Source organism: Tachyglossus aculeatus, chromosome 9 (genome assembly GCF_015852505.1).
Source record: "Tachyglossus aculeatus isolate mTacAcu1 chromosome 9, mTacAcu1.pri, whole genome shotgun sequence".
In the NCBI taxonomy this organism is placed as follows: domain Eukaryota; kingdom Metazoa; phylum Chordata; class Mammalia; order Monotremata; family Tachyglossidae; genus Tachyglossus; species Tachyglossus aculeatus.
Window position 1 is genome coordinate 31,920,002 of NC_052074.1, and position 27,295 is coordinate 31,947,296.

Here is a 27,295-nt window from a genome sequence, read left to right on the forward strand (position 1 = left end):
CTGACTATGTGCCAGACACAGTACTAAGCACTGGGGTGGATAAAAGCAGATCAGGTTGGACACAGTCATGGGGCTGACAGTCTTAATCCTATTTTACAGATGAGGTTACTGAGGTACAGAGAAGTTAACTGACTTGCCCAAGGTTACGCATCAGACAAGTGGTGGAGCCAGGATTAGAACCCAGGTCCTTCTGATTCCCTGGCCCTTGCGCTATCCATTAGGCCATGCTGCTTCTGCTTCTCTTACTAGGTGGCAAGCACTGTAATAGAAGCCAATGGTGGAGTTGACAGAGCAAGGGCCTGGAAGTAAAAAAGGTCTTGAGTTCTAATCCCAGCTCTGCCACTTGTCTGCTGTGTGACCTTGGGCAAGTCACTTCACTTCCCTGTGACTCAGTTATCTCATCTGTAAAATGGGGATTGAGATTGTGAACTCACATGGGCCAGGAACTTTGTCCAACCTGATTTGCTTGTATTCCCCCCCGCCGCCAACACCCCAGGGCTTAATACTGGGCCTGGCACACAGTAAAATCTTAAATACCACAATTATTATTATGATCCTCAACACAGTCAGATCGCACAAGGAGGGACAACAGGTATTGAATCCTCCTTTTGCAGATAAGGGAAATAAGGCAAAGAGAAGTGAAGCGATTTTCCCAAAGCCACCCAGAAGAAGAGTGACAAAGCTAGGATTAGAACCCAGTTCCTCTTATTCCCAGGCCTGTGCTATTTCCCGTAGGCCATGCTGCTTCCCTGCTATACCACACTCTTCAAGACAAGGCTACATAATGTCTTTTAAAGCATTTGTTCTGCTCTCCTTGCTGCCTTTCTGGTCACAGTATAACAGTGGCTTAGTTATCCTGCTACCATCCACTTCCCTCTCATGTCCTGCCAAGCATTATAACAGTCATTGCCTCAGTTACTAATGACGTGGCTGTATTCCAGGATGTCATTGTACCTGCTGATTCTGTGTTGCCATTTGATGCTAAATATAGCCTATCCTTGGTGCTCACAGAGTGGAGATAAGCAGCAACCTATCCTAATGGAAAGAGACCTTTCCAGACTAGCCCCCCTCCCCGCCAATCCTCTTCTCCCACTCTCTTCTGGGTTGCCCTGACTTGCTCTCTTTGTTCTTCCCCTCTCCCAGCCCCACTTATGTACATATCTTTAATTAATTTATTTATTTATATTGATGTCTGTCTCTCCCCTCTAGACTGTAAGCTCGCTGTGGGCAGGGAATGTGTCTGTTTATTGTTGTATTGTAGTTTCCTAAGCTCTTTGTACAGTGCTCTACACAAAGTAAGCACTCAATAAATGCAAATGAATGAATAAATGAAGAACTTGGCCCCGGGAGTCAGAGAACCTGAGTTTTAGTTCTGGCCCTGCCATTTGTCTTGGGTAAGTCATTAACTTCTCTGTCCCTCAGTTTCCTTTTCTGTAAAAGGAGGACTAAATATCTGTTCTCTCTCCTAGAGGGCGAGCCCCATGTAGTACATGGCCTGTGTCGGTCCTGATTATCTTGTATCTACCCTGATGGGCTCCCTCTCAGGGTTGCACCTGGAGAGTTTCCAGGACTCTACTAGTCTTGACTATGGGAGGGAAAGTCAAGCAGAGGAATACCCATTTCATTCCTAGCTTGGGCAGTGGCTAACGAGTGGAAGGCAATCAGCTACAAGTCAAAACTCCCCTTTGCTGGGCAGCAGCAGCACAGGAGAGAGTCGAAGACAGAGACTTAAGTTTACTGCACAGGAGGAGGCAATGGAAAACCACTTCCAGATTTTTACCAAGAAAACTCTATGGATACACTACCAGAATGATTGCAGATGGAGAGTGGGGCATTCTAGGAGAGATGCGTCCGTGATGTCGCTGTGGGTCAGAAACGACTCGACGGCATAAGGCAAGACCCTGATGGGGTTGGGTGGGATCTGATGATGCGGCTACTTCCAATCCCATGCAGTCAGGGACCATTTTCCACATTTCAGCATTGCTAGCTGCCAACGTGTTGAAATCTCCCACCTTGAGCCGCTTGACAGGTTTGGACTAGGGTTGAATCGTCGGTCCAGATCCTTAAAAGAATTGTGCTTCCTTTCCATCAGTATTCGTGAGTTCTGGGATGTATTTGTTGATGATAAGGGCAAAGAATATTTGCTTTAAAACAAATGTGCCTGAGGCCATCAGTTGTTTCCTTAGCTCCTGGGCAGATTTTAGAGGCCTGAAACTGCGACCACTGCTGCAAACGGACAGATCTTACGTGCCTATGGAGTAATGGATCATCAGTTGCGGGTAGGTGTTTTGAGGTACACCTGCCAAACTGGATAGAATCTCACCGTCAGTAGCATTATCTTTGCAAGTGAAGAATGACTTTACTATTAGGGAGCAACACTGAAGTCCTGTCAAGCACATTTCACCATGAAGAATAGCACATTTTGAATCTGCTGGTTTCTACTTAAGGAGCAAAACTGCAGGGGAAAATAAACTACCGAAAAGCACCTACTTCTTGAAAGTATGGTATAGCTAAAGACATCTAAATCCCAAATAAATTGATTGTCACTGACTTTGGAAATTCCAGTTCCAGCATGAGATGACATTTATGATAGCTTTACAGAGCATTATGAAAACCTTTATACTTCCAATCAAAATTATGACCTTCTAGTAAAGTCCTACTTCTTTAATAATACCCTTAAATGTCAGCTAGAACACGTCAATGTCATATCTATGGGAAATCTGATCACACTTTACACCACCATTCCAGCTAGAAAGCAAACATTAGGAAAAGAAGAGTATTTTAAAATGGTTTGAAAAACAAAGTTGGGACATAGAAACTCTAATGGTTTGGTTCATTCAAGAAAACCCAGGATGAGAATATAAGCACTTAGGGCCTTAGACATTTATCCCGAGTAAAATGATGACTACTAATTGTGGTATTTGTTAAGTGCTTACAACGTGCCAAGCACTGTACTAAGTGCTGGGATGAGTACAATAAAATCAGATTCCACATGGAGCTCACAGTTTAAGTAGGAGGGAGAACAGATATTGGAGCCCTATTTGGCAGATGAGCGAACTGAGGCACAGAGAAATGAAGTGACTTACCCAAGGTCACAAAGCAGACGAGTGGTGGAGCTGGAATAAGAACCCAGGTCTGTGTTCTTTCCAGAAAGCCACATCGCTGCTCGACGGTGGTCGGAACAATGATGATGTTTACTGAAACTCTGGACAAGGTGATTAAATAAAACACATTTATTTAAGTTTTTTAAATCAAAAACTTTTTGGTTTAAAAATCCCTCCTCTGTCATTCATTCATTCACTTGCATTTATTAAGCACTTACTGTGTGCAGAGCACTGTACTGTCAAATGGGTTACTAATACCAACTTTTGAGAATTACAAGATTGAAGATAAAGGGTTATTTAATTAAAGGCATTTATTGCCATTAAATATTATAATTACTACAAGTAAAATAAAGTAGTTAACATGGTAGATACTGCAACTAATATATAGCATGGTGTGCAAAATTAAAATGCTATTACATGCTTCAGTAGTTTACAACAAAATGAATGCCAGAAATAAACTCTACCTGATTTCTGCTTCTATTCACAATGAGCAAGAATGCCACTGCTAATACCTGCCTCATGGCTGTTTTTTTTTTCCCCCCAAAATGTATGTTCAAATATTATACACTTCACAAAGAAACTTTCCATCACTACACATGTAACAGAACATTCTGATGAATTCATGCTCCATTACATGTCAAAAATGCTCTGAGCACTTAGACTATTACTTGAGAAAATAGCCTAGCTAATATGGTGTTTTGAAGAATGCCTCCTATTTTAGGTTCTGCCACTCTTAGTAAAGCTTTCTTCTTTTCAGCCCTAGAGGCAACAGCTCATTATCTTGGAAGTCTAATCAATGCACAATAATTACAAAGCAAACAATACAGGGCTAGACCACCTTATTGTCTAGCTAAACCTAATTTTCCTCTAATTTCAGTGTATAAGTGCTCCCTATGTATAAGATAAATGGGCACCAAGAAGCACCCCTACTGCCTTGCCTTTGTTTTCAGTGCATCCTGATTCTGAGTAGTTTCTAACTCAGGCCTTTTTATTTCCTTTCGACGGACCGAACCGTCAACCCAGATACTTCTTTTCCGCTCCTCCAGGTGCAGAGAAAATAGTTTTGTTCTGAACTTCTCTGCAGAGGACAAAACATTTTCTCTTAGCTGATATTTCTTTTTCACCCCAGCTTAGAATTTTTAATTTTAATAATGACATTTTATGCACCATTAGGATCAGAGAAGCACATCCTGTGCTACTGAACATTAAATTTGAAGTAGCAGAGCTATTCAAGGTTGTCATATAGTTATTTTTCTTCTTTAAATACTATTTTCTTCATGTTTCCTTTTTCGAATTGTGTTGTCTCATCTGGAAGGCCAGTTTAATATTTTTAACTTAATTTCTGGATTTCAATATCACATGATAATCAGGTTTTGAATGCCACCTCTCATGCAGATTGTAAATACAAATGCATTTATGAGGCACTGGAAAATAACAAATTTAGTAAGATAAAATACACTGAGGCAGTTGGGGAATATTAGGTAGGTTCCAGAAAAGAAAATCAACAATCGAGGAAAAAATTAATGATAGCTGTTTAAACATGAACCACAATATCAAAATGGAAGAATTTCATGAAAGAGAGGAAAAAAGAATCCTTTAATGAAGGAAAAGATTATGAATACTTCCCTCAATCAGTTCAATGTTCTGCACATAGTAGGCATTCAAATATCATTGATTGGTGGATTAATAAAGCAAAATTTAATGTTCAAAACAAATTTTGTCGTTGAAAGGGATCAAAGATGACTACCTGCCCAAATTTTGCTCAGTTAATTGAACTAGTTAATATAACCTATTGAACACCTAATATTTGCAGAGCTCTGTACAGTTGGTTCTTCCTTCGAAGTATTTCCAGAACCTGACTCCTTCTTGCCATAACAGTGGCCACTCAGCTGGACCAGATATTGTCAGATGCAAGTTTGGCTACTGTATCTGCCTCAATCAATCAGTGGCATTTACTGAGCACTTCCCATATAAAGAGCACTGTTCTAAACACTTGGGAGAGTTCAGCACAACTGTCTGACTTCAAACTCGCATTTTCTCCAATATATATAAAATGCCACTGGGTCATTTTCAATTCTTAGAAGATTTTATGGACATATTTTCTGCAGAATGTCCCATCTTCTGCCATAATTCATAACCTTGCTAACCACTGTTCTGTTACTGTTGGTTTGATTTCTTACCATCTAGATGTTGGTCTGCCTTTTCCACATTTTCCTTGGACTTTTCCTAGAGAATTAGGAATCTGTCTTCTCCAGAGAATTAGTCCTCCTGATTATGTGTCCAAAATATGCTAATCTAAGTCGAGTCATTTAGCCTTCTAAAGATCACACAGGCTTAATTTGCTCCAGAACCCATTTGTTTGTTTTTCAGGCAGTCAATGGTGTTCACTAAAACCTTTCCCAACACCATCTTTTCAAAAGAATCAATGTTCTTTCTATCCTGTATTTTCACTGTTCGGCTTTCAGACCCATACAGTGTCACTGAGAACACCACAGAGTAGACAGCTTGTATTTTTGTGGCAATTGTTACATCAGCATATTTAAATATTTTTTCCAAGCTCTTTATAGCAAATCTTCCTAGCATTAATGTTCAATCTTGACTACTAGTTCCTTGGTTATTGATTATTGATCCCAGGAGAAAAAAATACATTATCTAATACATACTTTTCCTAAAACCTTACCACAACAAGAAATGCCTGTCCATTGGTTTTAAAGGAATCGAATGGCTCTCTCCTTCCCACTGATTCATTCTATTCAGATAGTTAAAGCTATGGGGCCTGATGAGTTATCTAAGAGAGCGAGTGAAAAGTGAAAAAAGAAGGGAATTGAGACCAGAGACTTGAGAGGCAACTGCAGTTTGTGGGGAGAGGCAGAGGAAGAGTTGACGGAAAGGACCAAGAAGAGTCCACGATGGGGGTGTGATTTTCTTAAAAGGCATTTAAGAAGAGAAGCAGCGTGGCTCAGTGAAAAGAGCATGGGCTTGGGAGTCAGAGGTCATGGGTTCGAAACCCGACTCTGCCACATGTCTGCTGTGTGACCTTGGGCAAGTCACTTAACTTCTCTGGGCCTCAGTTAGCTCATCTGTAAAATGGGGATGAAGACTGTGAGCTCCATGTGGGACAACCTGCTTGCCTTGCATCCTCCCCAGCGCTTAGAACAGTGCTTTGCACACAGTAAGCACTTAACAAATGCCATTATTATTATTATTTATTTGGCTTATGAATTTGTCTGGGTGTCCTATCAATTCAGCCATTCCCTAAGTGAAGGGGTTGGACATGAGCCCAACGTGGTGCCACTTCCCCTTCCCAATTACATGATACAATCTTACACTGATCCTTTGTCTTTCCCCCTCTCCCCCGCACAACCCATTCACCGTGCCACCCAGTCACAGGATGCAATCTGATGCCAAGCTGGTGCCCAACTCCGGCCCGTGGCCCCACTAATAGCTGTTGATGTGATTGCTGCCAACTCCAAGCTATGTAGTTGAAGGGAGAGGCCCACGTATGCATAGAGGGTGTCCTTTGGCCTCCCCTCAAAACAGGAAAGTAGCACCGACTGAAGTACCTCTGTAGTTGCTCCCTGGGAAGGCTCAATGCTGGACTTTGGGCAGCTGAAGTGGCTCTGAATTACTCCTTCGGGCGGGTTTGTGCTGCCCGAAATCACACTGGATCTGGGGCACCAGAAACCCGCCTGAGGAGCTAGCCCACCAGTGTGGCTTAGAGGAAAGAGCACAGGTCTGGAAGTTAGAACCTGGGTGCTAATTCAGGCTTATCTGCTATGTGACTTTGGGCAAGTCAATTCACTTCTCTGCGCCTCAGTTCCCTCATCTGTAAAATGGGGATTTAATACACATTATTCCTCCTTCTTAGTCTGGGAGCCCCATGTGGGACCTGCTTATCTTGTGACTACCCCCACTCTTAGTAGACAGCTTAGCAAAGGACATGTTTATGAAATATTGCAATTATCATCATCCTTTGGGTTTGCACTGCTTTCCTGCTTTGATGGAAGGGAAAAGGACCCCACCCTCGCCCTGTAGGAGTGTTTTCCGGGTTCCCTGCTCCAGCTGTGGAACTAAATGCATGTGTCTCTCTCTCTAGGAATCTGATAACTATGATAAAAAAATCCTGAGACTCAAGGGCTAAAAGCAGCGTGGTCTAAGTGGATAGAACATGGACCAGACTGCTGTGCGACCTTGGGCAAGTCACTTAACTTCTCTGTGCCTCAGTTACCTCATCTGTAAAATGGGGATTGAGACTGTGAGCCCCATTCATTCATTCAATCGTATTTATTGAGTGCTTACTGTGAGAAGAGCACGGTACTAAGCACTTGGAAAGTACAGTTCAGCAATAATGTGGGGCATGGACTGTGCTCAACCTCATTGCCTTGTATCTACCTTAATGTTTAGAACAGTGCCTGGCTCATAGTAAGTGTTTAATAAATACAATAAAAAAGAAATGCCTTGCCAGAAAATATAAAGTTGTCCATAATGGGTGAGGAGACTAGGAAAGTAGGGCAAAAATACCAGCTCTGTTTTTACAACATAAAGATTTTGTAATTGTAAGATATACTAAAATGCTTTTGAGTCTGTGGAAAGTCAGAAATTCATCATGTGAATGTAGTAAAGTACACTTGTAAAGAGAAAAGTATTTACTAATGTAATTTCTCCAGTATGTGATGCCTACAAAAATGAAATGCTAGTGCATATTGCTTTAGAGAGAATGATGTTATTTTTATACCTTCCTCCTCACAAGGCTTTTCTATAAAATGGCAGATAGAGCAGAGTGCAAAGTGTAAGAATCTTTTAGTATAAAGGATACAAGATGTATTGAATTAGACCTATGCTTAAAATGCCACTATTACAGATGGATTTCCTACGCTGCTTAAGATACTGTATTGTTGTGATGTCTTCAACTCAAGTGCTTAACACAGTGCCCTGCACACATTAGACATTAATATGTTGATTGATTTATCAAATGTTGTAAAATGTACCGTAGCTAAAATTAAAAAGGACTTTTTTCCTCGTTCAAACTAGTGATATATCTGTTCAAGAACAAAAACCATTGAAAGGACAATTGACAATGACTGAATAGTGAAGCACAGTGGATACAGAAACACTGTATTATTTTGTGTAAGATATGTTTATCACATGAACTTTTATTGATAACTAACCAGAGAGAACTGTGCTTTGGTAGTGCTACTGGCAATGTTTCTGGTGTCCTGACAGGCTTGCAAGGAAAAAAAATTAAAGCTACTGACTACAGAGTAGCTTTGTGTTCACTACCAAGTTCATTTGTTAAATCCTATCGCTCAGAACTGTATGATTAAAGTTAGCAAAACTAGAACTATTCTTTACTTATCTGAGAATGAGTCATTTTTATTTGGCAGTCACCTAAGAGACTAATCTGGTTTGCGATGTGTAAGGAACTTGAAAAATCTTCATTAAGACCTTTGGGCTCCCAAGGTATGGCTCATTAGTTTCAATCTTGATTATTACAATGACATATTGAAAGTTTTGTCATATTAAAATTTCAGTGATTAATTTAAAGCTTTCTACAGAGGTTCAGAATAGCACTTGGATCTATACTTTCATTCATTCATTCAATCATATTTATTGAGCGTTTACTGTGCGCAGAGCACTGTACTAAGCACTTGTGAAGTACAATTTGGCAACATATATACCCTTTAGGCACTTGATATTCACCCCACCCTCAGCCCCACAGCATTATTATGTGTATCTCTAATTTATTTATATTGTCTGCCTCCCCATTTAGACTCTGAGCTCCTTGTGGACAGTGAATTTGTCTACCACCTCTGTTGTAGTCTCCCAAGAGCTCAGTACAGTATTCTGCACATAGTAAATGTTCGATAAACACCATGGATTGATTGATTGATTAGTATTGGGTTAAAAAAGAGTTTTTAAAGGAATTATGTTGATTTAAACTTAGAATGGAAAGCGGTATTTTTTTTAAATAGAAGTATCTATACTACTAGAAGAAAACGCTCCATTTTGAAAATTCTGATAATGATTGTTACATATATTACTTGGAACTGGCACGGGCATGAGGGCAAGAATCAATGATTTAACATTTTTACATTGGGAAATGTATGGTCATATAGTGGAGTAAAATCCCCCAAAATAAGAAAATGAACAGAGCTCTGAGACACAAATTCAGATGCATGGAATTTCCTATATTCATTGCTCAAGACAGATACAAGTAAATATTCTAGGACATTACATATGTTTTCAGGCACCTCAGTTCAGAGTTCAATACTGAAATAAAAAATTTAAAACTCATTGTAGAGCAGTGTCTAACCCATACAAACAAAGCTTGCAAATACTATCACATAGTTTTTCCCCAAGGTTATTGAGAGGTCAAAAAATTAAAACAGCCCCCAAATAATTTTCCATGAAATAATTCAGAGCAAAGGATTGGGTATGTCTTCTATTGGAGACACATGGGATATTTCAATAATGACAATAATAATTATGGTACTTGTAAAGTGCTTACTATCTGCCAAGCACAGTTCTAAGCACTGGGGTAATTTCTAGTTAATCAGGTCGGATACGGTTCTTGTTGTATATGGGGCTCACGCTCTTATCCCTATTTTCCAGTTGAGATACTTGAGGTACAGAGAAATGAAGTGACTTGCCCAAGGTCACACAGCAGACATGTGGCAGAGGCGGAATTAGAACCCAGGTCCTTCTGACTCCCACTCCCGTGCTCTGTCCACAAAGCCACGTTGCTTCAACAAGTCATTACTCTCACTGCTCCTCATAGTTACCCAAATAAATGAATAATGCCCACTTGTACCACTTCTTTATGTTATGGAGCCAGAAATTCTGTTTCTGATCTCAAATAAGTGAAATACGGTTAAATCGAAAAGCTATTCTAAGCCGCCAATCCAACCTGCACACTCCATTCCTCTAACACTAACCTAACCTCTGTATCTTGATCTCGTCTGTCCCTCTGCTGATCACCCTCGGGTCTGGAACTCCCTCCTCCTTTATATCTGACAGTCCACACTCTCCCTACCTTCAAAACCCTCCAAAAATCCCATCTCCTCCAAGAGGCCTTCCCTTTATTCTACCCTTCCCCCTCTAGACTGGCAAGCTCATTGTGGGAGGGAATGTGTCTGTTTTATTGCTATATTGTACTCAACCAAGTACTTAGTACAGTGCTCTGCATACACTAAGTGCTCAATAAATACAAATGTCCGACTGTGTCAACTATGCACTTGTCACGTACCCCATAATCACTGTGACACCCCAGGATCACAGCACTTGAGTAAATATTCTTATTCTCTACTATTTCCCTTATCAGTCTTAATGCCTTTCTCCCCTTGTAATAATAATAATAATAATGATAATGGTATTTGTTCAGCGCTATGTGCCAAACACTGTTCTAAGTCCTAGGGTAGATTCAGGGTTATCAGGTTGTCCCACATGGGGCTCACAGTCTTAATCCCCATTTTACAGATGAGGTAACTGGGTCACTGAGAAGTGAAGTGGCTTGCCCAAAGTCACACCGCTGACAAGTGGCAGAGCTGGGATTAGAACCCACGACCTCTGATTCCCAAGCCCGTGCTCTTTCCAGTAAGCCACACTACTTCATGGACAGAGATCACGTCTGCTTCTAGAGAAGCAGCGTGGCTCAGTGGAAAGAGCATGGACTTTGGAGTCAGTAGTCATGGGTTCAAATCCTGGCTCTGCCAATTATCAGCTGTGTGACTTTGGGCAAGTCACTTAACTTCTCTGTGCACTTCAGTTACCTCATCTGTAAAATGGGGATTGACTGTGAGCCCCCCGTGGGACAACCTGATCACCTTGTATCCCCCCAGCACTTGGAACGGTGCTTTGCACATAATAAGCTCATAATAAATGCCATTATTATTATTACCAACTTTGTTGTACTGGACTTTTCCAAGCATTTAGTTCAGTACGGCACACAGTAAGCACTCAACAGATACCATCGATTCATTGCCATTCAAACCTTACCCGACAGAAAGAGATAGTAGAAACAATGGCAAATACGTTTATTTTAAAAATGCACTTAGTGAATATGCCTCCTCCTTCAACATATGGAAATATATTTCTGTCTTTTGTCAAGGTTGCCAGCTTGTGAGTTTCAGGGATTCAAAGGGGGATTTGGGCAGAAGTTTCATCTTACCAGCAAGATCTGAAGAGAAACTAGAAAAGGAACAGCCAGACTGTTAAGAGACTGCATTTTAGCACTTTATATTGCCAGCGACTGTGCAATACCAAAATTGCAAAGCAGCTTCAGATGACCCTTGCAGTAAAATAGATATAGGGAAAGTGCACTGAAGAATGCTAAACACTTTATCCTCTTTTTTGCAGACCTTATAAACCAATCTCCCAATAGATTGCAAAATCCTTAAGGGCAGGGATTGTGACCACCTACTCTACAGGACTCTCCCAGTCTTAATCCCCATTTTACAGATGAAGTAACTGAGGCCCAGAGCATTGAAGTGACTTGTTCAAGGTCATACAGCAGACAGGTGGCGGGGTCAGGATTAGAACGCATGTCTCTCAGACCTGTGCTCTATCCACTATGCCATGGTACTTCTCATAATTTCTATTGACATCTCTCTACTTGTTTTGTTTTCTGTCTCCCCCACTTCTAGACTGTGCGCCCGTTGTTGGGCAGGAATTGCCTCTGTCTGTTGCCGAACTGTACTTTCCATGCTCTTAGTACAGTGCTCTGCACACAGTAATGGCTCAATAAATACGATTGAATGAATGAATGAACTGGGTTTGTGTATTGGTCCAGTGGAAAAGAGCTATGTTCTGGAAATCAGAAGACCTGAAATCAGAAGTGTGTAGCTGGCTAACATGTTCCCAGACAGTACATGCATGCATGCACAATGTGCTGCATTTTCTGACTTAACTCGTTTTACGCATGACCCAGGGTGAAGACGACTGGCAGATTTGAATGAGGGCTAACACTGCTAAACAAGTGACTGGCATTACATTTGCTCCCTCTGTGCAAGTTCTCAGTTGGGAATTCTCAGGTCCAAGATTGTTCCTGAAACAGATTCCATTATCATTGGGAAGTGCTGCACTTCCCAAGCGCTTAGTACAAGGCTCTGCACACAGTAAGCGCTCAATAAATACGATTGATTGATTGATTGATCATCAGTCACACACTCACGCACTTTCCGTTTGACACTGGCAATCAAGCAGTCCTATAAGTTTGTGGTGGAAAAGACAATGCGGGTCATGTATTGAATTAAATGAAATTGTTTCTTCAATGAAATTGGATCAGAAACTTTGATCATGAGTTGTCTAAAGCACATTTACTCCAAGAGTCTCTCCTGTTGCCTCAGAAGGAGAAAACAAGGGTGAAGGATCATTAATAGCAAAAAAAGACAATTTACCTAGTCACTTAGTTTCAACCTGACTCCTGCGAGTTGTTGTTGTCATGCTGTCGAGTCGTGTCCGATCCATGGTGACGCCAGGGTCACATCTCTCCCAGAACGCCCCACCTCCATCTACAATCGTTCTGGTAGTGTTTTCTACCTGAGTTTTCTTGGTAAAAATATTGAAGCGGCTTATCATTGCCTCCTTCCTCACAGTAAAACTGATTCTCCGCCTTCGACTCTCTCCCATGCTGCTACTGCTACTGAGAAGCAGCGTGGCCCAGTGGAAAGAGCAAGGACTTTGGAGTCAGAGGTCTTGGGTTCAAATCCTGGCTCCACCAATTGTCAGCTGTGTGACCTTGGGAAGTCACTTTACTTCTCTGGGCCTCAGTTACCTCATCTGTAAAATGGGGATTAAGACTGTGAGCCCCCCGTGGGACAACCTGATCACCTTGTAACCTCCCCAGCACTTAGAACAGTGCTTTGCACATAGTAAGCGCTTAATAAATGCCATCATTATTTATTATTACTGCTGCCCAGCACAGGTGAGTTTTGACTTGTAGCAGATTATCTTCCACTTGCTAGCCACTGCCCAACCTGGGAATGGAATGGATATGCCCCTGCTTGGCTCTCCCTCCCATAGTCGAGACAGGTAGAGTACTGGAAACTCTACCCTGAGATGTGCTCCTGCTAGCACTGAAAATATAATAGAAATATTCAACAAGATAAAGCTCTCTTCTTTAAAAAAAAATACAAAAAAACCTCGCTTCAACCTATCTTCATGCCAGGATGCTACCAGCTCCTTTTCTCTCGTGTGCACAGTTTGTCTCTCTGTTTCTTTTGATATAATTCTATTAAAATTTGAATATAACTATCATCTCCTCATGTCCACATCAATCTGAATGGTGCCAATGTCAGGACACGTGTGTGCTTCTGGGTGAGGTTAATAGGGGCAGTGAAAGGCTTGGGGGAAATCATCCCTCAGGAACGTCCTAAACATATGTGATGAATAGTAGCAACAGTATTCATTAAGCACTTTCTGTGTGCAGTACTACAGAAGCAGTGTGGCTCAGTGGAAAGAGCATGGGCTTTGGAGTCAGAGGTCATGGGTTCAAATCCAGGCTCCGCCAATTGTCAGCTGTGTGACTTTGGGCAAGTCACTTCACTTCTCTGGGCCTCAGTTACCTCATCTGTAAAATGGGGATTAAGTCTGTGAGCCCCCCGTGGGACAACCTGATTGCCTTGTAACCTCCCCAGTGATTAGAACAGTGCTCATGTAAGCGCTTAATAAATGCCATCATTATTATCATTATTATTACTAAGTGTTGGGAGAGAATGGACTGGTGGCAATTAAACACGGTCCCTGATCCACATGGGACTCAAGGTCTAAATGTGAAATATGGTGTCATGAGCCTCAAGGTTGGCTACACTCTGCAACAAATATTGTTATTGCCTAGATGTATGATTGGAATGTAGTTAGATTGTAACATAGATCTTATTTATTATCATGATTAAAGTCATGGAGTGAAATATCCACAAACTTTTCAGAAGAACCTTTTAATCTCTTACCCATTCTTTCCCTGTCCTTTTTTGGCTCCAAGCATTACACTTTTTCCCCTCTTTATAGCTGTCCCTGATGGGCCAGCTATGGAAAAACTAGGCTATCCTTCCTTTTAGCCTGCAATCATGGACAAACCAAGAGTACAACACTCTAAATTCCTGATCATTTAGTTTTCCCCCCATCAAGGGACATTGATGTGGGGGTGGGGGGGGGTGCAGAGACGCGGGGAGGGAGAAATAGTGATAAGAAGGATGGAAGGATGTTTGGAGTGTGTGTCTGTGCATGTGGATACTGTGTCCTTTGTATTCAAAGTTTAAGCTTGTCAAATTCATGAGTTTTTGTGGGTAGGCTGAAAAGCATAGCTAGTGACCTGTATTGCATCTAGCTCCCAAAGTGATCAGAGGAGGGAGAGTTCAGAGCAAAGACAGTGAAGAGATGAGTTTGGAAGGTTCAGATAGATTGCCTGGGAGTTACAGAAGAGGAAGCCATCAACTGAAAAATCTTGAAATCAATGACCAGTGCTCATTGGCTCATTGTGTGTAAAAGCCAGAGTGACAGAAAGTTCCTATGATGGAAGTGGAGTAGCCCAATTTGTGCAGTTATTTTTTAAGGTAGACTGAAGGCACGGAAGCCCATCCAGGGGCTGCTATAATAATCCAGAAAAGAGATTAATATAATTTAAAGGGTGCTGAGAATTGGGTGAGTTAGGCAGAAAAAAAATGCCAGGATATATGACAATTTGGCCAGAGAGAACCTATCTATTCTAAATAGAGACTGGATATGTCTGATGGTCTCTTCACACACGCCATCAGTTGATGGCATTTACTGAGCATTTACTGTGTGCAGATCCCCAATGGTATTTATTGAGTCTTTACTATATGCGGAGCACTTGGGAAAATACAAGCTGTTATCACGGCCCTCCAGAAGTTACAATCTATTTGGGGAAGCAGACATTAAAATAAAATTCCAGATGGGAGAAGCAGTGGCGTTTAAGGATAAGTACATATGTGCTGTGGGTTTCAGGATAGTATCGAATACCTTAGAGGCTACAGTCCCAAGTGTAACCAAGTAAATAGGTGATACAGAAAGGAGAATTGGGTGGAGAAATAAGAGGCTAGTCAGAGGTTTCTTGGAGGAGATAAGATTTTGGTAGGGTGATGATCTGTCAGATATGAAGGGGAAGAGAGGATGAGAGCCAGGTGTCTGTAACAGGAGAGTTCAAGGTAAAGAAGGTTGGAGTTAGAGGAAGAAGTGTGAGGGCTGGGTTGTAATAATAATAATGACAATAATTAAGCGCTTACTATGCGCAAAGCACTGTTCTAAGTGCTGGGGAGGATACAAAGTGATCATGTTGTCCCACGTGGGGCTCACAGTCTTCATCCCCATTTGACAGATGAGGGAACTGAGGCATAGAGAGGTGAAGTGACTTGCCCAAAGTCACACAGCTGACAAGTGGCAGAGCCGTGATTTGAACCAATGGCCTCTGACTCCAAAGCCCATGCTTTTTCCACTGAGCCACGTGTGGCAGAGAAGCAAGGTTAATTAGGAAGGAGAGAGCTGATTGGATATTTTAAAGTTGATGGTAAGGAATTTGTGTTTGATGAGGAGATGATTGGGCAACTGGCAGTCTTTGAAGATTGGGGAGAAGTGTACAGAACTTTTTTTTTTGTTTGAAAAGTGATCCAGGCAGTAGAGTGAGTGTGGACTAGAATCAGAAGAGGCTGGAGACAGGGAGGTCAAGCAGGGAGGCTGATGCCGTAGGCAAGATGGGAAATAGTAATAATAACAATTGTGGTATTTGTTAATTGCTTACTCTGTGCCAGGCACTATACTAAGCACTGGGGTGGGTACAAAGTACAATTGGACTGGACACATTCCCTATCCCACTCAATTCCCATTTTCCAGATGAAGTGACTGAGGCCTGGAGAAGTTAAGTGACTTGCCCAAGGCCACACATACAGCAGACAGGTGGAGAAGCTGAGATTAGAACATATTACCTTCTTACTCCCAGGCTCACTATCCTAGCCACTTGTTTGCTATGTGACCTTGAGTAAGTCACTTTACTTCTCTGGGCCTCTGTTCCATCATTGTAAAAATGAGGATGGAGACTGTGAGCCCCACGTGGGACAGGGACTGGGTCCAACCTGATTTGCTTGTATCCACCCCAGCGCTTAGAACAGCACCTGGCACATAGTAAATGCTTAAAGAATACCAGAAGTGTTATTATTATCAGTACGCCATGCTGCTTCTGTGAGTGCTTGGATCAGCGATGTAGCAATTTGGATGGAGCAGAAAGATCAGATTCTAGAAATGCTGTAAAGGTAGAACCAACAGGATCACATAACAAATTTGCTGTGTAGATTGAACAAGAAAGGTGAATTAAGGATACTGCCAACTTCATGGATTTGGGAGATGGGGATGAAAGTGGAGGCTATCTTCCGTAGTGGGAAAGTCGGCAAGAGAACAAAGTTTGGGTGGGAACTTAAGAAGTTCTGTTTTGGGTATGTTAAATTTGAGTTGTTAGTGGGATATCTAGGTAGAGATGTCCTGAAGGCAGGAGGTTGCATGAGATTGCAACGTGAGATGTCAGAAGCAGCATGGCTCAGTGGAAAGAACCCAGGCCTTGGAGTCAGAAGGATGTGGGTTCAAATCCTGGCTCTGCCAATTGTCAGCTGTGTGACTTTGGGCAAGTCACTTCACTTCTCTGGGCCTCAGTTCCCTCATCTGTAAAATGGGGATGAAGACTGTGAGCCCCCTGGGGGACAACCTGATCACCTTGTAACCTCCCCAGCGCTTAGAACAGTGCTTTGCACATAGTAAGCACTTAATAAATGCCATTATTATTATTATTATTATTATTGCAGAGAAGGAGAGAGGTCAAGGCAGATTTGGGAATCATCTGCATACAGATGTTAGTTGAAACTGTGGAAATGAATGAGTTCTCCAAGTGAATGGTTGTAGATGGCAAATAGAAAGGACTGCATAAGTAACCCTTGCAGCATTTCCACAGTTAGGGGTTCAGTGGCAGAGTTGGAGCCTGAAAAAACCAAAAACAAAAAATAAACCAGACTCGAAAGAAGCAGCCAGAGAGATAGGAGAAGAACCAGGAGAGGACAATGTTGGTATCCATTTCACTTGTGTCACACTGGCAGGCAGCCTGGCTTGAACTGTGATCTTTTTGGAGATTAAACCGTTGACACCCAAACACATTCACCTCAATTCCTCCACCCTGTTTTTGCAACTTCACAGATTTGGAGAGAGGAGATGCCTTCTCTATTAACCCCTGCATCCTCTGACTGCTCTGAAGCCAGGAAAGCTATTTGGGCACACTGCTGAAAATCAGTCTAGGGCAGTTAAAATGGTGATGGCATCCTGGAGAACTACCTATCAGCCCAGAGTTTGGTCTGACTTTCTCATATCTACCCCAGTCCTTAGTCCCTAGTAAACACCTAAAAAAAACCATTAGTGATCTCATTTTCTAGATGAATCATTTCCAGTCATGCACTGTGCTTCCTGTAACTCTGTGTCCTAAACTATATCCCTTCTGGGAAGATAAACATGGTTTAATTTTTGACTTGTGGTCATTGTGAAGCAACTCTGTATCTTTATATGGAAGGTAATCAGTCAGTTAATCAATGGTATTTACTGAGCACTCAGATGCAGAACACTGTACTAAGCGCTTGGGACAGTACAGTACAACAGAATTAGCAGACAGGTTCCCTGCCCATAACAAACACAGTTCAGAGGTTCGAGTTGCAACTGAGACCATTCTCTCTGTGGAAACCTAGGCTCCATGGCCTTGACGATAAACGAATATATTTACAACGCTCCTTCCCAGAAGACTTACATTACTTTTCTTATGACTGGCAGGTCAGAAGAAAAGCTAGAGATGTAATTCAGAACACATATTTTCCACTCCATTCCTTTTTCCGTGGGGCTATTTAATCCTATTTTTTTCTATGTCTTCCAATTCATTGTTCAGCCAGTTTGAACTACATGCCTCCAAATTACAGTGTCTATTGTCCCAGAATCAAGTTTATAAATCCTCTTTCCTCCAAACCTACTCCTTCACTCTTGGCCTTGGTACCTACTGCTAATTTTCTATGCATATAGAACTTCTCATTTGTCAGCACTTGATGAACTGAAATCAACTTGACCCCTTGTTCAAGTCTCCTAATCTGTCATTCAGGAAGCCAGTTTGATCAGGTTAGATGTAGTTGCCTTGCGGAAAATGAATTTCTATTTTAATCCACCTCTCTCATGAGGATGCTACAGTGCTAGGAACATTGTGTCTTTGTGAGGCATCAGTTGTGCTTCTGGTAAAGTGTTCCAACATGTACAGAACTGAATTAAAATTGGTTTGATGGAAATTTTGGTACAAGCTCTAAAGTGAAATTGCGGTTTTCTTCCATTTCACACCACTTAAATTCCATCCCTGTTACAGACCTATATAAAAAAAATCCTATAAAAACATGAAGCCTGTTTGCCTGCTCATATTTTTTGGCAATCTTAATGGCAAGTTCTGTAGTTTGGCAACAGTGCAGTTTTCCAAGACAAAACAATTTCAGCCAGGGAGTCATTCCTGGGTGGCTTTTTAAAAATAAATTATAATATTTCCTTTTTTAAAAAAACTGGCCATTTTGTAATTAGAGTTTGTTATATGGATTTTGAATAACTACTGGCTATATTGCCTCTTGAGGAAGCTCATAGAAGAACTGAATAAATGTCAGGAATGATTTTCAGAAATGCCAGTGTAGGGCTTTCTCCAACAGAAGAAATACATCATGTAAGAGTCCCCTTCTGGATTAATTACTGTGCTTCTGTGAGTCCATAAAGAATAGCTAGGTACTCACTGGGTTAGTATCTCCATCCTCATGATATACATTCTGACCAGCCATTCAGACCTGAAATCATACAGTAATGTCTTCCACAGAAATCATTGCCTTTCTATCTTGAAAAGGTTTCCAGAGGACTCGGTGTGATCAACTGTCAAAAGGAATTGGTTTCTCTCTGTGAGGTTTAGTATTTCCAATGGTCTGTGGGAGTGTTAGTAGCCATCAAGATCGCTGCTGCCTTTAAGAAAACAAAAAGGCACTGAAAAAGACAAAAAGGTACGGCATTGCAAAATATAAACGTGATTCTGCTTTACTCAAAAAATTCTCAACCTGAAAGTGTGCTTGCAACAACCTCAGTTTTGGGTGCCCTGAGGGCAATTTTAGTGTGTATTACACTGTCTCCCCTCAATGCACCATAATAATAATGGCATTTATTAAGTGCTTACTAGGTGCAAAGCATTGTTCTAAGCGCTGGGGAGGTTACAAGGAGATCAGGTTGTCCCACGGAGGGCTCACAGTCTTAATCCCTATTTTACAGATGAGGTAACTGAGGCACAGAGAAGTTAGTGACTTGCCCAAAGTCACAGAGCTGACAATTGGCAGAGCCAGGATTTGAACCCATGACCTCTGACTCCAAAGCCCATGCTCTTTCCGCTGAGCCACGCTGCTTCTCAGCATCTGGTGTTTGTATCAGTTGATCAAATCAATGATATTTATTGAACACAGAGCACAGTACTAATCAGCTGGGAGGGTATTCAGTCATTTCCTGTGGAATTAATTTGGAATTCAGAGGTGAAGAAACACACATAGGAAGATTCTGTGTTAAAGTGAGGCATAAAAACATTCTGCAAGTGCAGGAGTTCCAGGGGACGTTTAAAGAAAGATGATGCCCAAAATACAGATGTGGTGATGGGATGTGGAAGAATAATCTGGGATTATGATGTAGGAGAAGTAGCGTGACCTTGTGAAAAGAGCATGGGCCTAAATTCTAATCCCAGCTCCACCTGTCCTGTTATATGACCTTAGACAAGTCACTTGACTTCTGTGACTCTCTTTCCTCATCTATAAAATGGGGATTCAATACCTAGATCTTTGTTTTTGTGCTACTTGTCAACTGCTTGTTAGATACAAGGTAATCAGGTCTCAATCCCCATTTTACAGATAAGGTAACTGAGGCACAGAGGAGTTAAGTGACTTGCCCAAAGTCACACAGCAGACGGGTGGTGGCGCTGGGATTGGAAATCAGTTCTGACTCCATGTTCTAGGAACATGTTATATCTGTTAGTCCACACTGCTCTTCCACCTACATAGCTGAAATTGACACAAAGCCATTCTCTTGTGCTGCCAGAATCAGTCAAATCTAGTATCAATCAATGGAATTTATTAGTCAATTACTGTGTGCAGAGTACTGAACTAAATGCTTGGAGGAGAGAAGCAGCGTGGCTTAGTGGAAAGAGCATGGGCTTGGGAATCAAAGATCATGGGTTCAAATCCTGGCTCCACCTCTTGTCAGCTGTGTGACTTTGGACTAGTCACTTAACTTCTCTGTGCCTCAGTTACCTCATCTGTAAAATGGGGATGAAGACTGTGAGCCCCACATGGGACAACCTGATCACCTTGTAGCCTCCCCAGCTCTTAAAACAATGCATTGCAAATAGTAAGCGCTGAAAAAAATGCCATCATCCTTATTATTGTTACAATCCAACAGAGCTGGTAGATACAGTCTCTGTCCACAGGGTGTTTACAGCTAGGGGATGAACTGAACAGTCTTGTAGCAGTAATATTGATTATTAAGGACATATTGTGTGCAAAACACTGCTGCACAATGGGAAAGAATACGGCAGGGGCAGGGGGGCGGGGGTAGGGGGGAACTAGATGCAACCTCTGATCCTCAAGAAGCTAGACATCTAAGAATAACGATATGGACCTTTTGATCAATTCATGCTTTTTCATTTATCTTGTGATTGAATGGTTTTTATGGCTTCCTCTCCTCCTCTCCCCCTCTCCATCCCCCCCATCTTACCTCCTTCCCTTCCCCACAGCACCTGTATGTATGTATATATGTTTGTACATATTTATTACTCTATTTATTTATTTATTTTACTTGTACATATCTATTCTATTTATTTTATTTTGTTAGTATGTTTGGTTTTGTTCTCTGTCTCCCCCTTTTAGACTGTGAGCCCACTGTTGGGTAGGGACTGTCTCTATATGTTGCCAACTTGGACTTCCCAAGCGCTTAGTACAGTGCTCTGCACACAGTAAGCGCACAATAAATACGATTGATTGATTGATTTTATGCTTAATAATTTTTCAAGGTATCCCAAGACGCTCTTGAATGTGGATAGCTTTGGTGCCAATGAGCAAACAGGAAAGAAGCAGCATGGCCTAGTGGAAAGAGCACGGACCTGGGTTCTAATCCCAGCTCTGCCACTCATCTATTGTGTAACCTAGGGCATGGCACTTGAGTTCTCTGTGCCTCAAATATCTCATCTGTAAAATGGGGATTAAGACTGTGAGCACCACATAGGACATGGACTATTTCTAAACTGATAATCTCGCATCTACTCCAGCATTTAGTGTAGTGCTTGACAAATACCATTTTTTTAAAAAAGGGAATATATTTTGGCAGCAAGGGGATTGGTTACTTAGAGTTTCAATAAAAGATATTTACATACAATCCTAAAATAATCTTAAAAGATTCCTATAGAAATGATTTGGACTATGATACGAGGGTATTCGGTTTTAATTTGCTTAATACTCTAATTTTGGATCTTACTTGCAAATAACTGCATCCAACAAAATTGGCCAATACTTTAAGATTCTTTCATTAGATTCACTGATTCATTCATATACAGTCATTTCTCCCTCTTTTTTTTCTGATTTGACATACAAACTCCTATTTCAAAGCAACAACTCTCCACCATAAACCAGAAAAAAGAGTCATTATCACTGGACGAGGTTGCTTCTCCTTCTATTTCCTGCTTCCTCCTAAATAGCAGGCATACAATATATCATTTCTTGCATTATTCCCACGGTAATGGAAGTTCTTGATGGCCCCAGTTGACCCGTGGGAGGGTCTTATAGTTCTGAATATAGATTTGTGGCGTCGGTTTCTCAGGTGGTTCCGTGAATGACACGTCGAGATTCCGAGAGGGATCACAGATTAAGTTCCAAACTAAATCAGTCATGGTATCCACACTGCAGTTATTAGTTTCACTTTACAATTACTCACCCAGAGCACAGAGCAGAAAGTGAATATAAAAATGGTGCTCTTTACAATGTGTAATAATGTATCACCTTCCGCACTGTAGATTTAATGATTAATCATTTTACTAATTATACTTCTATAGCATATTTCCCCTCTAGGTCCTTGAATTCAGGACTAGCATTACCTTTTTCTTATGGGATTAAGAAGTCAGTAAAGTCAGCATTTTAATTGACTTATTCAGGATCATGCAACTAATTAGTGGTAGAACATTTTCCCACTCGCAAGCTGTTTCTTTAACCATCATACTGAACCTCCTCCCACTCCTCTTACCTGGTAAAATTTTCCATTTAATGTAAAGAGAGCAAGAATTCAGATTCCCAGTAAGGAAGAAACACAAATGACTTTATGTATGTGTCTTCACCGGGAATGTGAATAGGCAAACGGTGTTTTCTTTCCATATTTGCTTCTATTCCCGCTTTCCAATCGAGCTAAGATTAGCTTGCTCACAGTCAGCTCTTAGAATAAAATGTGTTCCTTCCAAAGTTTTTAGATGATTTTCTCAAATCAGTCCTAGAGAGAGCAAAGAGGGTATGGGAAGCATTGCTTCTTATTGTATTGTTATATAGTACTCTCCCAAATGCCTAGTGCAGGTAAAGCATGGCACGTAGGTAGAATTTTGTAACTATGACAGAAGTCAGAAATAGTGTCTGAAGATAATAATTCACGTCTTCTAGACGTGGAGAGGGCTGGACAATGAAGAACATTGATTTTACCTGGATTTTAATGGCATGACTATTGGCTTCATGGTATGTCTACCAGGCAGGGAATGTGTCTGTTTATTGTACTCTCTGAAGCGCTCAGAACAGTGCTCTGCACACAGTAAATGATCAATAAACATAGTTGAATGAATGAATGAGTGAATACCAGTGTCCCCATCTTCAAAGCCTTACTAAAATCATACCCCTTCTGAGAAGCCTTACCTGACTAGCCCTCCTTTCCCCACTCTTTTGATTCCCCTCTCTTCATTGCCTATACGTTTTGGTCAGTACTTCTTAGGCACTTAAATACTCAACCCAAACCCCAAGCCCCACCACACATGTAAATATCCCTCTATTCTGCCGCTTCCCCTATCTGCAATTTATTTTAATATTTGCCTCCACCACTAGACTGTAAGCTCCTTTAGGGCAAGGATTGTAGCTACCAACTCTATTGCAGCATGTTCTCTCAAGCTCATAATACAGTGTTCTGTAAGCTCTCAATAAATACAATTAATGGATTGATTAATGCATTGTCCCTAATGAAGGATTTGGTTTTCTATCTCTTTATCTCACCATTTCAATAGCCTGCAATCTTGGTGTTATGTTTGACTAATCCTTCTCCTTCAACCTGCCTGAGCAGTCAAAATCCCCTTGGTTCTACTTCACAACATCTCCAGATTCATCCATCCTCTTCATCCAAACCATCACCTAGCTAACTGGTCCAAACACTTGTCCTATCCCACCTCAACTCCTGAGGTAACTGAGGCACAGAGAAGCTAAGTGGCTTACCAAGGTCACACAGCTGACAAGAGGGAAAGCTGGGATTAGAATCCGTGTCCTCTGATTCCCTAGCCCATGCTCTTTCCACTAAGCCACACCTCTTCAAGCTTGTATAGGACCATCTCCTCCTTCCGACTAATTGTCTGTCCATAGCACTTTGATAATTTTGAAAAGAAATAAAAAAGAGTTCAGAGCTTATCTTCCCATCTCCTTACTTGGGTGATGTGTCAGTTGACCAAAAATGAACATGCAGGAGCTAAAGCTAATTGTGGGCAGGGAATGTGTCAGTTACATTGTTGTGCTGTACTCTCAGATGTGTTAACTACCATGACTTGCACTCAGTAAGAGTCCATTAAATATGATGCATTGGTTGATTGAGTGATGTACAGATTTTGATGACACATACATCCATCATGCAGGAGGAGACGCCAAGGGACTTGTGTAGAGGAAAAAAAGGAACCGTTAGCTTCAAATCATGCTTTTCAAAATTGCCTTCAAACTTTTTCAAGGACGTATTCCCATAAATACAGAGTAGCAAAGATATTCCCTTCAGTGGTATCATCAGACAACCATTGCCTATGCTGAGCATCAAATTCACTGTTTTAATTGGCTACTGGACTTCACAGTCGAATTCCGCAAATAAGAAATGGTAGTTGTCTCATCTGAGTTATTAATAGATCACATGAAAATATGGTCTTTAGTATGAAAAAGAAATTGCCACCAATTGAAAAAGTATCAAAAGTGTAATCAGCTTTAAAATAAAACCTAACAAACAACACAGAGACAGCAAATAAATCCCCCATGGGCAACCCATGTATTTTTTGAGATATTTAAGCTTTTATGGAGATACTACAGTATTTAATAGTGTAACAAAATTAACGGATTTAAACTGGTCTTGTTCTTTACCTAGTGATATTTTAAAGCTTGGGAGTCAGAGGTCATGGGTTCTAATCCTGGTTCCGCCGCTTGTCAGTTGTGTGACTTTGAGCAAGTCACTTAACTTCTCTGTCCCTCAGTTACCTCATCTGTAAAATGGGGATTAAGACTATGAGCCCCACGTGGGACAACCTGATCACCTTGTATCCACCCCAGCGCTTAGAACAGTGCTTCACACATAGTAAGCACTTAACAAATGCCATTATCATTATTATTATTGGATGACTGCCTGAGCTGGGCTTCAGGCCTTTAAATTTAGATCAACTGTATTATTTTTTCTTATTAGTTTAATATCTGCCACATCCTTGATTTGTGGATGATGTATTTTGGGAACAGGGAGCTGTATCAGGGGTTTGCTCCAGCATCTCCACACATTGACCTGGTTTTGTTGTGCATCTAGGACTGATGCCTTTCTTGAAGGAAACAGTGTGGCCTAGAGGAAAGAACACAGACATGGGAGTCAGAGGACCCGAGTTCCAATTCTGGCTCTGCCACTTGTCTGCGGAGTGACCTTGGGCAAGTCACTTAGCTTCTCTGTGACTCAATTACCTTATCTGTAAAATGAGGATTAAATCCTACTCCCTCCTACTTAGACTATGAGCCTCATGTGGGATAGGGACTGTGTCCAACCTGATTAACTTGTACCTAACTCAGCGCTTAGAACACTCCTCAACACATAATAAGCGCTTAATAATAATAATAATAATAATAATAATAATGACATTTGTTAAGCGCTTACTATGTTCCAAGCACTGTTCTAAGCACTGGAGGGGAGACAAGGTGATCAGGTTGTCCCATGTGGGGCTCACAGTCTTCATCCCCATTTGACAGGTGCGGGAACTGAGGCTCCAAGAAGTTAAGTGACTTGCCCAAGGTCACACAGCAGACATGTAGCAGTGCCAGGATTTGAACCCATAATCTCTGACTCCAAAGCCCATTAATTCCAGCGCTCCTCTCAGAAGGCGCAATGCCTTCTCTTGATGATTGTCCAGAAGAGAGAAGCAGTGCGGTCTGGTGGATAAGGCATGGGCCTGGGAATCAGAGGACCTGGGTTCTACCCTCCAGATTCTGCCACTTGTCTGCTGTGTGACCTTGGACAAGTCACTTCTCTCGGCCTCAGTTACCTCATCTGTAAAATGAGGATTAAGACTGGGAGCCCCATGTAGGACATGGATTGTGTCCAACCTGAGCTACCCCAGTGCTTAGTATAGTGCCTGGCACATAGTAAGAATTTAACAAATGCCATTAAAAAGAAATAGGTATTGGAGGGGGTATGCTGCTCTGAGCTCTTCTTTCTAAGGGTCATGATTGGAGAAGCAGCTTGGCTTAGTGGCAGGAGCCTGGGCTTGGGAGTTAGAGGACTTGAGTTCTAATCCCAGCTCCACCGCTTATCTGCTGTGCGACCTCAGGCAAGCCACTTCACTTCTCTGTGCCTCATCAGTTCCCTCATCTGTAAAATGGGGATTTAGACTGTGAGCCCCACGTGGGACAACCTGATTACCTTGTATCTACCCCAGCGCTTAAAACAGTGCCTGGCACATAGTAAGCGCTTTACAAATACCATACTAATAATAATAATAATTCTCTTTCCACTGAGCCACGCTGTTGCTTAGCAAGTACGATTATCATTATTGGTAGCGTTATTATGCCACTTGCCTTCTTTGTTCCTCAGTTTCCTCATCTGTAAAGCAGAGATTCAATACTTCTTCTCCTTCTCTGAGAACCCCACATGAGAAAGGAGTTGTGTCATTCATTCATTCATTCAATCATATCTATTGAGCGCTACTGTGTGCAGAGCACTGTACTAAATGCTTGGAAAGTACTAGTTGGCAACATATAGAGATGGTCTCTACCCAACAGTGGGCTCACAGTCTAGAAGGGGGAGACAGACGACAAAACAAAACATGTGGACAGGTGTCAAGTCATCAGAATAAATAGAAATAAAGCTAGATGCACATCATTAACAAAATAGACTAGTAAAAATTTTCAAATAAAATAGAGTAATAAACCTGTACAAACGTATATACAGGTTCTGTGGGGAGGGGAAGGAGGTAGGGCCGGGGGGGGATGGGGACGAGGAGAGGAAAAAGGGGGTTCAGTCTGGGAAGGTGTCCTGGAGGAGGTGAGCTCTCAGTAGGGCTTTGAAGGGAGGAAGAGAGCTAGCTTGGAGGATGTGTGGAGGGAGGGCATTCCAGGCCGGGGGATGACGTGGGCCAAGGGTCGACGGCGGGACAGGCGAGAATGAGGTACAGTGAGGACGATGTACAGTGTCCAATCTGATCAGCTTGTACCTACCTCAGTGCCTGGCACTTAGTAAGCTCTGAGCAAATACCATCATCATCATTATATTGGAAATAGAAAATCCCTGCCATATTTTCTAGCAATTCCACGGATGCTTCCTGAATCAAATTTCTTATATGAGTCTCAGTTTGACTTATTTTTCCTCATAAATTCACTTGTAGTGGGTCCTTTACTCCTCTGTTCTCTCTGTAGTTCGGAGGATTTACAATCCAATGAAGAAATCAGATATGCATGAAATGCAAAGTTCCAATTACAGAAAGAGTAAGAGCTTTTGATGCAATTGATAAAAGCAAAAGTGGGCAATTAAGTGATGAAATGATGATACATGATGAAATGATATAGACAGGAAAGTGAGGATGACTCCTGGAGGAGCTGTTTTTTAACGTGCTTTGAAGGTGGGTAGGGATATGGCAGGTTTGAGGAGCAAAGGAG

General features: G+C 41.6%; 1 non-coding gene and 1 pseudogene across 1 annotated transcript; both read left to right on the plus strand.

Annotated features, from left to right (window-relative positions):
* Nucleotides 1-1,535: 1,535 nt before the first annotated feature.
* Nucleotides 1,536-1,673, plus strand: LOC119932689. The gene has a single exon (XR_005452430.1). It is a non-coding gene; the product is annotated as a small nucleolar RNA SNORA7 (small nucleolar RNA).
* A 23,124-nt stretch (nt 1,674-24,797) lies between these two features.
* LOC119932610 lies at nt 24,798-24,978 on the plus strand (annotated as a pseudogene).
* Nucleotides 24,979-27,295: the final 2,317 nt, after the last annotated feature.